The sequence below is a fragment of the Lonchura striata genome, chromosome 13 (genome assembly GCF_046129695.1).
Source record: "Lonchura striata isolate bLonStr1 chromosome 13, bLonStr1.mat, whole genome shotgun sequence".
NCBI lineage: Eukaryota > Metazoa > Chordata > Aves > Passeriformes > Estrildidae > Lonchura > Lonchura striata.
In genome coordinates, this window is record NC_134615.1 from 19,222,463 (window position 1) to 19,235,667 (window position 13,205).

At 41.5% G+C, this 13,205-nt stretch overlaps 1 protein-coding gene across 1 annotated transcript in view; it reads left to right on the forward strand.

Annotated features, from left to right (window-relative positions):
- Positions 1-13,205, forward strand: part of CMIP (c-Maf inducing protein) — a 129,437-nt gene that overhangs the window by 45,690 nt on the left and 70,542 nt on the right. The window lies entirely within an intron of this gene.

Here is a 13,205-nt window from a genome sequence, read left to right on the forward strand (position 1 = left end):
CTGTATATGGGCTCACCTTTTTTCTTTCTGGCTCAGCTGGAGGAGAAGATGTGTCTGCTGTCTGATTTTTTTTTTTCTTCTCCTTTCTCAGATAAAATTATTTCTTTGGGATAGCCTTATTGGTGACAGGTATTTGTAGATCAGAATTGCACAAAAGGGAAGTGCCCATCTTTGTTGTGTTCACCCCTGAACCTGCAAATTCAGATGTGCGTGGAGATGCTCAGCTGGTTCCTCACTGCAGCTGTAGGCTCACATGCTGGTGCTTCCCAGTTTGTAGTTTTGCCTTCCAGACTTGCCTTTTTAGTACAGCAGTAAAGGTCTGGCAGAGACAGGAGTCCTGAGCGTAGGCTCTGCTGTGAGGATTTGCATGAATGCAAGAAGCATTGTACTGATAAATCTTTTTCCTTGAATTAAAATCAGTGTTTAAGACATCAGGTAGCTTTCTTAAATTATGACTCAGGGTGTGACCACAGGATTGCTGCAACCTTCCCTGATATCCCTCCTGATGCTGTGCCTCTGCCCAGGTCATCCAGTTGCTGGCGTAAATGGCAGCAGAACAATGTATCCCTCTCTTTGCCCTGAGTCAAGAGGAAGATGATGAGAGAGAGCCCTGGTTTGGCTGTGTGTGAAGCAGAGCACCACTTTTATTGCCTGCTGGCTCCTGGGACCAAGCCACAGTGGCCTGCACCACAGGCTCCAGCACTCAGGGAAGCTGCTGGGACAGCGGAGACTTCTTGATGTTGGAGCTCCTCGGAGTAGCTGGTCTTGTGTGGTGCTTTTGGCAGCCTGGTGCCCTTTCATCTCCTCCACGAGGAATGTGGAAGTGCACCACAGTTGCACACATGATAATGAGTGGGTTATCCTTGTTTGCAAGAGCTGCAAATTTTTTGTTGTTCTTTCTCATATAAATACTAGCAGATGTAACCAGCGGTCTCAATGAAAGATTGGCATGAGGAAGGGAGCCTCTGCATTTACAACCCATTTGAATATATAAATTCAAATAAACATTTTAACAAGAGGCAGGCCATAAGCAGCCTTGGGAGGGTACACTATCCTTTAAAGACTGAGCTTTTTTATTTTCCCCACTTTATTCTCCGACAGATGCCAAACACACAAAAGGAGGATTTCAGTGATGGCATTTGGAGCTGGTGTATATGACTGCTTTTCAAACAGGTTGTTTTTAATTTTCCCAGTGCCAGCCCTTTTGGGAAAAACCTTGTTCTGTCACTTTCATTTTAGTTTAATGTTCTTTGAAATAGGGAGCAAAAAAGAGTGGTTTGCAGTCTTAGTTGCAAAACCTTTTGTGGAACAGTCATTACAAAGGTAGCTAAGAGAGAGGGACCATTTATAAACGTAGAGATATCTAGGGCATGCACAAGACCTGAGCCTTCTGCAAAGGCCACTTTATCCTGTTGTGTCCCAAATGGCACTGGACATCTGGGCTCTTGGGGACAAAACGTTTTGGGAAGAGCTCTTGCAGCACCTTGGGGACCTGTGGGCAAGCCATGTCTTTAACCTTCTTAATGACATGCTCTGTAAGAAGAGATGATTTTTGTCATGCCTTAGTTTTCCTGAAAAAAGAGTGAGAATGATACCATAACCCATTAGAGTTGCTATCAGGAATGTTTATGTGGATCAGAAGCAAAACAGGCCTTTTCAGTTTCTTCTAGATTTATATATTCTTTCTCCTTCCAGGGAGGGGAAATTAGGTTTGATTTGATTGTTTAAAGTGGTTGGCAGGATTTGCACCTCGTTGCAAATCATAAAATAAATTCCCTTGTGGATATGTTGCTGCTTCTTACTTAAATGTTCTCTGTGGCCATTTAACCAATAAATTCCAGTAACAGCTGACATATTTGAGATAGGAGAGACAAAAAAGCCCCTTAACATTTAGGGCTCCAACAGAGACTTTGCCTTTTCATTTTGAGTTTATCATCTTGATGCAATTGGAGGACATCCAGACTGGCTTTAACCCTTTGGGTAGAAGGAAACATGATGCACTTATGTGTCCTTTTCCTACATTTTCATCACATTGCCAGTCTGTAAAATGTCTCTTATCTATGTTTTCTGTGTATAACAGACATGATAAAAGAGCTCTGACTGGGTGTTGCTTCACAGTTTGATGTGTGTATTCCACCCAGTAAATCCAACCTACTGGAATTAATAATTTCTGAGAGGATTCACTGAGATCTACTTACCTTCTTTGTGTTTTAAATTGTTGTTCAGAAACCTAGCTTGTACTATGCCTCAAGAGCTACGACCAGCTTTACAAAAAGATAGTAACATCAGTTTCTGCTCTACTTGTTGTGTCCTGTCCTTCTGGAATCTGGGGAGCTTGGGGGGAGGAACAGATGGGGAGACCATCTCTTCTGCAGAAGCGTGGGTGAAGGAACATTTGCCTCTGCGAGCGGCCACATTTCTTGGCCACTTCCTGAACAGGAGCTGCCAGTCCCTGTCGTACCTCCAAGGAGCAACCAGAGCCCTGAGTAAACACACCAGCTCCCTGTGTGCAAAGGTATGTAAGAAGGGGAGACCTCAGCCGAGCTGAATCAAACATCAGACCTCCCCAGCTATGCATTGCTTCCCTCATTCCTCTCCCCTCTTCCAGGAAACCAAGGCTGCCTCTGTTTATCCGCACCCTCATCACACAGTCAGAAAGCCCTGGGCTTCAGTTTCCACTTCAAAGGCGGTGTTGGCTGCTGCGTTGGAGATGGAGCCTGATAATTTTGGTTATGAGTGGCTGGTATGTTCCTCCGGCTGGAATTACGGCTGGCGGAGGTGCTCCGCAGGCAGCCTTGCGAGTGAGGTCATCGGCGTGCAGCGAGGCCAGAGGGCTGGAAAGAAAGGAAAAAAAAGGTTTCCTTGCAGTGCTCTGCCCCTGTGGTGAGACCACCTCTAAGAGATCCCGTGCCAGTCATTTCTGGGTTTCTCCACAGATGCCCTTTGAAAAGGTGCCGGCTGCTGCCAACTGCGATGGTGGTTTTTGTGCTGTGTCTACTAGTAATAGAAATCAGGGAAACCTGTGGCATTTGGTTCTTTAAGGAGAGAAAAGAAGAGAATGTGTGTGTTGCATTACACTACATGCCACTGTAAAGCCAATAGATTGTGCATATCTTTCAAGAGAAGGCATTTGGCCTGGTTTAAATACGTGCAACCGTATTTTTAGATGTACAGCAAGGTAGCACAGGAAGAAAGCAACAGCTTGGGATTTAGGTTTTGGGTGCTGTGTGCAGTGGCTTGTGCAATAGTACAGCTACTCAGAGGATCTCTTGAAGTGTAACTGTGCTTGCTCATTCAGTGGTCAGAGTACAGGAAGTTCATGTTGGTGTGTGGTGGTTTTTTCTTTAAAGGTTTTGGTAAAGTAATAGATACATCATAGGAAATGACGTGGCTTCTAGCTAATCCCTGGATTTGTCCTCTGCCTTCTTCTCAAATGTAGCATTTACTTTAAAAAGCTGTTACGCAGCTATATAAACCAAAGTGCAAAGGTACGTCTTACATTTTGGAATCAAACCCACCCTTATTTTGAACCTTTGAGAAAAGTGATGTAGAGTTTTAATTACACTTTCCAGCCATGTAAATTGCAGAGTTAATTGTGTACATCAGCACTGTCTGACCTAGTTCTGCTACTGTGCCTTTCATCTATGGCTCTCCAAGTGCCTTGCAAAGAAAATTCCTTCATATAAGGAGATGGGAAACCTGTGACACAGAGAAACAAAGCAAATACGCAGCCTGACAGTGACTGAACCCCAAGGGGAAGCAAGGGTTTCTGAGTCTCAGTGGGCTAAGTATCCTTACCTTTTGTAGGAGTCTCAGTGGGCTAAGTATCCTTACCTTTCGTAGAAGTGCTCACCGTTGCTGACTTCTTGCCTGCCCTTGCTCTACATGCTGTGTAACTGCAAACCCATCTTTTTCTAGAAGATTTGTCTTGCATTTCTTATCCTAACTGAATGGATGTTGTATTTAATTTCCTTCTAAGCCATTCAGATTTTGTTATAATTTGTAGTTCTGGAGATTGCTATTGCATGTAAGTTAGGTTTGTGTTTTCTGTTGGGTTTTGTATTTCCTTTGATCATCTGTGACACTTCTCATTTTCTCTAGGGCTGGCAGTAGGATAGGGAAACAGAGAGCAGTTATGCTGCGTTTCATTTTTGGCCTTTTTTTCTGAAATTGATTGGTGAAATAGTGGCTTTACTGACATACAGATCTGTGACGTAGGTAAATAATCCCGCATGTGGTTAGCCAAGGCTTTGCTTGTCTAAGTGGAGGGCGGTTTTTACCATTTTGCAATGTGCAAGCTGATCTTTTCTCTGAAATTGAAATCAAAAGGTAGCTTTCTGATAGGGATCAGTGGCAGTTGCACATTGCTCTGAAATATCTGTTTTAGCCCTGATGAAAGATGTTTGCTTATCTGTTTCCAGAATCAGATGTTTCTGTTTATCTACAGAGCTGGAGTATCAACAATACAGACTCCCACTATTACAAATCCCATCCCTTGCTCACTGGGGACAGTCTGTGAGGTCAGAGGTGCCTCAACACTCCTGACCCAATTTTTCCTTCAGCCTTCATTCTGATTTTGCTCGTGTCAGTCCATGCCAAGCATGGTTGTGCTAGACAGTGTTTTTTACCAAGCTTTTTCATACAGAAGCAAATAGAAAGCAAAGTGTTCCAAGATTTTAGAAGAAAGAAATTAAGTGGGATAGGCAACGAGATTTTGAGGCTGAATGACGTTGCCTTCCTTCTGTTCGTTGATAACCAGCTGTCACTTTGCAAAGCCCCAGTGCTGTGTTCATAACGAGCTTCCATATCAAGAGCAGGAGTGTGAATGCTGTCCCCTGGCCTAGGGGACATGTTCCTCCTGAATTGGTCCATTTGATGTAATTCACAGTGATACATCCCACAAACTCTTGCTGTGTGAAGCACCCACAGTCAGTATTGATGGGCATGTTGATGCTTGGGATGTTCATCTTCTGAGATCCCAGGGTGTTGCCTGTGCTTCTCAAAAGCTGGCACCAGTACAGTTTATGGACTGATTGAGCTAAATGAACTATTAGCATTGTTTCAACTTAAAATTAGTCAAAACAAGGGGTTCTACTTGCTAATATAAGTGACCTACAGCAATATTGGCATTAGTGGTGGGCAGGGTGTGTGTGTGAGCTGTTTGCCCTGTGTCCAGGATAGTGGTGGTATCTGCACTTCACTAGCCTGGCTGTGCTGTGACAGCATCCCAGGAGCCTCTGTGATTTATTAGGAAAGGTTCTCTTTGCTGGTAAGGAGACAATGTTATTTGAGAATCTTGAGCTTGGTTGTGCCTGCAAGGATGTGGAAGTCGCAGGCTGAATGGTCGCTTTGTAAAACTGGCACGTAGTGTAAGCCATACCACGTTGTAAATGGTGCTGTCCTTGCTTTTGCCAAGTTAATTTAGGCAGTTTGAGAAAATAAGCTCAGCTGTTGTGTGCTACTTTGTGATAAGGCATCTTATGTGTGAGATTATTTTAGTTTGACAGATTCTTCAAGTTTGGGGCTGTGCCTTTTTCGCTACTCTATAGAAAGTGAAGTGAAGCAGCTAGTTCTCTGTGGCGGCAAATGGGTTTGGGTAATAAATTTTTTTTTTTTTTTTTTTTTTTTTTTTTTTGGCGTTTGACATACTTGGTTTCCTTTGGCCAAAAATAAAAGTTACTCTTTGATGACAGAGGGCAGATTCTGAATATGAGATATTTCAAAATGAGCTAAACAAGAAAATCTTCAGGTAGACAGTGATACATACCAGGCTAAGGCACAGCCTAAAGGAAGGTGCATAAAATCTAGAAACCTTCAAGAGCCTTAAAGGTCAAAGCAGCCTGTTAAAATCATCAGAATAGATTCTGGAAGCCGAGGCAAAGTTGCTAGAAGGGCAGTAACATGCTGGTCAGCTTAGGAGCTGATGAGCTCCTCTCCCTCATCGTGCAATTAAAACGGTTCTGATTTTTCCGTTTTGATTGCTTGGAAGGTCTGCCTCCCTCCCTGGGACAAGCTGAGCTGCAGATGTCAGTGAGATTACAGAAGTGCTGTCATTGCGCTGGCTGGAGTCACCTTGCTGAGCCCTGGTCAGGGAGCACCGCTTGGAGCGCGCGGGGCCAGCCTTCATCTTCCCTGCCTGGCTGGCCAAAAGCAGGCTTTTAACACCAAACCTGCAGCCGAAGGCTTGCTCTCTCCAGGTTTTTCTCTGTTTTCTCAGGGAATAAGGAGCAGAAAGTGCAGTTGCTGACGTCTTTGAGCTTCTGCTGAAGCAATTAGGGAGCGCTCGCGGCAGAGTCCAGCTCTGGAAGGCCGTGTGAGGGAGGAAGCTCTGGGGTTGAAAGCGGTTTCATAATCTTCGGGGGGAAGGCAGAGCACGTCACTGCGGACAAACGGCTTCAAGAGTCGCGCATCACGGCACTGATACAGAGCAGTAAATACAACTCTCCCTCCACTCTTGGCTGCTTTGCCGGCCGAGGAGCTGATACTGCTGGAATGTGGAGAGCTGGTGGGTGTGAGGAAAGTATGGGATTTCTCCCTGGAGTGGCTGAGCGGTGGGCAAAGTCCCTGGCTGTTGTGAGGCTGGGCTATGACAGCTCTCTCCTCTCTGGGATGCTTTCTCTGGTTCCCTGGCACCTGAACTTGCTGAGAAAGTCAAAAGCTGAATGAACACAGCTGCTGTTAACACCCCAAACACAGAGGGTCTCTTGTCCCCAACCAGAGTGTCAACCGTATAGGTGTCATCTGTTGTCCAGGCTTTGTCTGATGTTCAGTGGATAATGATGAAACTCATCTTGCCTGCAGGAGGAGATGGGTTGCAGCCATATATAGAAATTATCTGACTTCTTTTTTTTATCCCCCTCAACATAAGAATTGGGGAAAAGTGGTTCTTTTTGATTATGTATTGGATTATGTTATATGGTCTTGTTTTTGGCTATGTGTTCCTTATCTTAAGCTTTTTTCTTTGTAGTTTGGAGTCCCCAGCATATATATGTGTTGTAAGATCTTACAGTCCAAAAATTAACATTATGCTGCCTGCTGTCATTGCTTTTGACAGCACAAAAAAGCTGAGGAATAACATGAATGAAAGGCAGTGAATAAAAGTGGTAAAGACAAGATACTACTCCTAAGAGTGATTAGTGTCACTTCTAAAAAATAATTTTTCCCTCAGGTTGAAAAGGAGAAATAGATGTCAGAATTCAGAGGAAAAAAAGCTTTTATTTGACAAAAATAAAGCTACTGTTTAAGTGTTAGTTTTAAATGGGAAGCAAAGCATGAAACCACAGGCAATTTGTGTGTGTGCAGTATTGCAAAAGACACAAAAGAGACTGCCAAGCACAGCAAACCTGAATTTGAGGGGCGAGTGTTCAGACAGGGTATCCAGAAATGCACAGCGAAATCTGAAAAGAATGCTGTGCTTTTCTCCTTGTTCTTTTTAAGCATGCAGAGAGTGGATGTTAAACTCCCCTTGTGTGTATTTAAGGTCACTATCTCTAACTCACACCCTTGTGTACAGGCACATTCTGGTTAGAAGTGGAAGCATTTGCTGGAACACATTCAGAGAGCCCAGATCCTGACTGAGTGTTGCTGAAATTTCCATGCTGATTTTTAAATAGTTTCTCATCTGCACAAATCAAGTTCTGTCGTTACTTGTCTTTTGACATTGTAGACATCAAACTTCAAAGGCTTTCTTGACTGCCAGATTAAATATTGGCATCCTTTAATTTTTAATCATCGCTAAAATGAAAGTGTTACAGGTTCTGAGCTGGAAGGAGTAAGTCTTGATCGTGTTGGAATACAACTGGAATGAGAAATCTCATTTGCTCTTTGAGAATAATTTACAAAGAATTTTAGTAGAGCAGGAAGACTCAAGTTTTCCATTTTCAGTATTGAAATAGGAGCCTGATTCTGCAGACACATAATTTGTTATTTAGCATTATAGAAAACACATTGTTTTCACAAAAGGGGATTAAAACACCGAGAAATAAACCATTTTCAATTCTCCTCCTTCTCACCATATGGTGATTTTACTCCTAGGTTTCTGTGAATGAGTTATGTTCAAATTATAAAGGGCAGTGTTGTAGAATGAGAGCACAAAAGACCTACCATTATGTTTGCCAGATCAGTGCTTTCAGTTTTTCAGTGCTCTTGCCCTATTCAGAAATTTAAGGTTTGTATTTGAACAGTGGCTGGTGTAGAAAGTTGTCCTAGATTTCCTTCTTCCCATAGTAGAGATATTGTTGCATGTTGATGAGCTCTTGCCAGCATATGAGAAGATGTAATTTCTGATCATTCTCACTGGGTTTGCAAATTTACTGTTCTGTTTGCTGGAGATTTTGCTAGAAAGAAAAGGAACAACACAGCGATTTTTTTTTTTTTTTTTTTTTTTGACTGGGGGAGTTTGTGCTTTTTTCAGCCTCTGCTTTTACCATTTCTGATGTATGGTGGTAAACTCATCTCTAAATATTGTTTTAGATAAACAGTAGTGAAAGAAGAGACTGTAAAAACGGATAGGTTCCCGTAGTAAGGTTTGGTGTTCTGAGAACTGCGGTGCTTTGGTGAGAGCAGCAGAGTGCCTGTGTCCCCTCAGCTGTGATTGCCAATAGCTGTGGGTCCCTGGTGCATTATAAAACACTAATTAATACTAAAAAGCAAACAAAACAAACCCCAAACCCCCCAAAAAAACAAAACAAAAAAACCCATGCAAAAAACCTTCTAAGAAAAGCCTGTAATATTTCCATAGGGTATTTCTAACAGTTTATAAATACTTTAGCATGGAGTTAGTTTTGTCTCAGGCACTCCTGTGAATCTGGGTTCTAGGGAGAAAGTGGGACTCCTGTTGGCACTGGGAGAGATGACTTCTGCTGCTGCTGTCTGCCAGTTCTGCAATCCCCATTTCTGCTAAAACCCGCTTGATGTCAACACTTTGAGATCCTGCATTCTCAAAGCTTTTTCTGTTAGAATCAAAACATGAGCATAGAGGAACCTGTGCCTGGCTGACACTGAATGTTAGCACGATGTGCATGAGCCTGGCCAGATGAACAAGTTAGATCAAAAGTGCAGTTTTTGCCACATGAATGTCTGTTTTCTGGGCAGTGAACTTGTCTGGGTTTGGCTCTGGTGTCATGCTAAAATGCCAGGACTGGAATACAGTACAAAAACCATGACACCTGATTTGAGTGTGAGCATTTGATTCACTGAGAGCTGGATTTTCCTGGCCTTCATTTGATTGCTTATGAATTGGAGAAGCAAAGAACTCAGATTTATGAAATTCTTTGGTTTCTTTTGGTTTTTAATGATATCCCTAGAGCATTCTGGGGGCATTCAGAAGAAAAAGGAAGAGATGCAGGAGTATGTACTTATTTTCTGTAATGCAGTTGCATTTGGCTGTACTACATTTGCTTTATTATTTACATAACTCAGAGGGACATATTTTTGCCTCTTGAATTATGTCTGTAGTCTGAATTCACACCTTTGATGCTTTCATTTGTGGAGAGCATTAGACTTTGTTATAGGTCAAGACAGAAGTGTCATAGAGCATCACCTGAATCATCCTCAGCCTGGTTCATTCTCAGCCTTCTTAAAAGACATACACATGGTTTAGCTACTGAGTTCTGTCTGCATATAATGTCAATCCATACTAATGAATGTCATTAATTGAGTAAAATGGTTCATGAAATGACTGAGATTTCAAGGAGTCCAAACTTCAAGTATAATGGCAGAGAAGCTGCTGATCATCTGTGTCTGACAGGTCTGGAGTAATTTCTGGGTCTGATAACTTGCATCCAAGCTTCCTGTAGAACTGTCATTTTCGAAAGCATTTTAATTAGATGTTGTGGAGAGCAATTGTGTGATGTGGATTATTAGGGAGACAAGTAAATTCCATAAAGCTTTGGTCACCGTGGGTTTTCTTTTTTTCCCAAAACCTTCAGCACCTGTGAACTGTAGATTATCAGAGCAGATTTGAATGCTGGAAAGAGGACCAATAGGATCAAGGGTTGCATTCATCCTGCTAGTGAAATGGATGAATTTTTGCACCTATGTATATGCCTTAAACATTTTTTTGGCACCAAAAGTGTCATCTTCATCTCTTCTGATCCAACATTTTAATGGTCTCTCATGGCTATTTATGCTTTTGTTAATGTTGATGGATAGTTCTCACAACGTGCCTTGTCAATAGCTCTGTTTATTTGTCGTGGCAGTGTTGCAAGCCTGTGCCACTTCATTCTCAGCAAGGACAATACAGTTGCCATTCTTCTTTGTTCTAGGATGATTTTTTCCTGCTAGGAGAACTGAATAGGTGCAGCATTAGTCAGGGACAGTACTTTTTAACGCCTGAGAAGAAACATTGTGATTGTCTAGTCTGACGTCTTCAAAACCTCATCCAGCAAGTTTGGCATTGATTTGTAATTTGCAGCTCACAAGCTTTTCATTCTGCTCATGAATGTGTGAGGGAACAAATGACAAGTTTAGGGGTTGAGTCTCAGTTCTTTACTCATGTGATAAAGGTTGTTACAGCCACTGGTTGCTTGTCTCGAAATGTGTCTGCAGTACCTGGGCTTCTAAATTGAGTGTACCAACAGTTTTCCTAATGGCTTGCCCAAAGTGCTCGTAGTTACTGAAGGACAGAGTTATGTTTCTTTTTCTTCACGTGAGTAAAACCTAATGCAGCTACTGAAATAACCAATTTTGAGTCTTCACGATGAAGCCTTTGTTCTTGAAAGTACCAGGACTTGTATTCATCCTGAACACGGTTTTCTCTCTGCAGTGTTGTTGACTCTTGTGTGCATCTGCAGCTGTATACTTGGAGCTGGATGTAATATTTCTAGAGACAATAATATACTTAATCTAGTGCTAGATTACTACCAGGGTTAGACATGAGAGCAGTGTTTTTAAAAGTGCTGTTAGAATTCAGCAGCAGCTAGTTTCCAGCTCTGTGTCACAACCTCACAAATGAACATTATACTGGAAAGAAATGGAAACAATTTTATTAAAATATTAATAAAAATAATAGGGAGGCTGACGACTAGGTATATCTTCCTGGTGAGCAGGCATGTAGAGACAGTGAGCTTAGATGAGATAAAGAATATGGGAGACAAGACAAGAATTTCAGAGGTGTGGTTTGTCTGGCACTGGGGTTTGTGGCTGAGTTCATAATGCTCTGATATGCACTAGATACACTCACAGGCAGTTGCACTTTGAAAATAAGATGCTTCTTTTTCATGCCTAATCCTTGCATCACAGGAATGGCTCCAAATATGCAGTAAAACCTTTGATCTGTGCTTCGAGAGTGGTGCTGGCAGAAAATGGTTAGGATTGACTGCAGAGGTGTTAGGATGTGGGTCAAACTGAAACTTTCTATCGGTACTTCAGATCTGAGTATTTTTTTTAAAAAATTTTTTGGGAACTTTTTTTGGTTTGGTTTTTTTTTGTCTTTTTTTTTTTTGTCTTTTTTTGTTTGTTTGTTTGTTTTTAAGGGTTTTTGGTTTTGTTTTTTGTTTTTTGCTTTCCAAAGATCAAGATTTGAGGTTAAGGTTCTGAACTTAAAAACTTAAATCTGAAGCAGAGAGGCATTTTTCCTCAGTTGTTGTCTCAACTTCTAAGTGGAATTTAGGGATCCAAAATCTTGAAAATGTTAGACTATTTGGAAATCATCTGCTATGCTATTTGCAGTGTTGAACTTGGTTTTGGTTTCTGTTTTAATAATTTCCAGTAAGACCTGGTAATTTGTTGCAAGAAAACAAGAACAGAATCTGATTTGATATTCAAAGATCTGTATTTTAAAATTATATATTTTTCAGAAACAGAAAGCAAAAAGGTCTTTTTCACTAGGATGCAGGATAGAGAAAAAGAGAGAAGTTACTTTATTTTGCAAGCTTTGTATTTCCTTTCCAATAATAATACTTCCCTGAAATTACTTGATAACATCTAGCTGAAGCTTGCTGAGCATTTGGGCCTTTTTCAGAGGTTAAACATGGATGCTGTGCCTTATTTTAGGATGCTTTATATTTATTTGACCTGTTTCTTTGTCTCTGGGGAAATTAATAAATAAATCTCTATATAAAGCATTCTTCTGTAAAAGGTATCTGGAAAGATGTAAGGAGGAAAATTATGTTAGTTATTCTTGATTTTCAGCCTTTCATACTTGTTCTGCTCAGGCTGATTTGTGGGTAAGCCACATTTTTCAACATAATACTGCCATGAGAGTCTGTTAGTGCTGTAGGAACATGTAGCCAAGGCAATTCCTAGGTCACTGTTGAGGTTGTGAGCTGTGCAGCAATGGTGTCATACAGTGACATGGTGGCATTTGTGGATTTTAATTACATAGAGGAGGGCAGGAACGCTTACGCCTTTTTTCCATTCCTGCTTTGAGTAAAGCTGATGTAAGCAGTAGTTGGCAAAATGCAGGATGTGTGTTCAGGTGTAGAGTTCAGACATACATCTAGTTTGGAAGCTTTTGTATTCTGTTGAAACCAAACTGTCACCAAGGGGAAGCAACTCATGTTTTCATCAGTGTTTAGAGGCCACATCATAATACTCACTGGTGGCTGTAAGACTGTGAGGGGTTGAATTCAGATTTACCAAGAAATGCTAATGTACTTCAGGAGTGTTGGCTTTCTGTTAGCTGTCTGTTGGAAAATCAGTGGCCAGTTTAATTTTGGGCAAGCAGTTCACTAATGACATTCAGATTTCCTTGGTGGAAATTTCCTAGGCTAATAGTAGTAACTGTTCATTGAGGTCAAAGCTGTGAACAAGTGCACTTTCTTCCCTGACTGGAAAACTCAGTCTTACAAACTTGTGTTTGCAATATTGAAGGTTTTATAGAAATGAGGTATTTCCTTTAGAGATAGTAAACAAATTAATGCAGTAATTCTGATAGAAGACAAAGATGTTGCTGCAGAATTATGCACAGACCTTTGGTTTTCAAGCCCAATGTAATTGAACTTAAAAACCAAAACATAGTTGCCAAAGGTGGGAGTGAAACTTGCAGCCATTGTGCTGACACAGCCTGAAAGTTCAGCTTGTCTTAAAGGCTGGAGTTATTTAAAAACAGATTTTTGATGTGAAACTGGAAAGGGGGAGTGGGGGAAACTCACCCTAATGTAGTATGCAAAGATGCTGTTTTGGGAGGGTGTTTTTTCACTGAATGTGTAACTCAAGTGTATAAGTCATCTCTGTTGATTGGTTGTGTGCTACACAATTTTTCC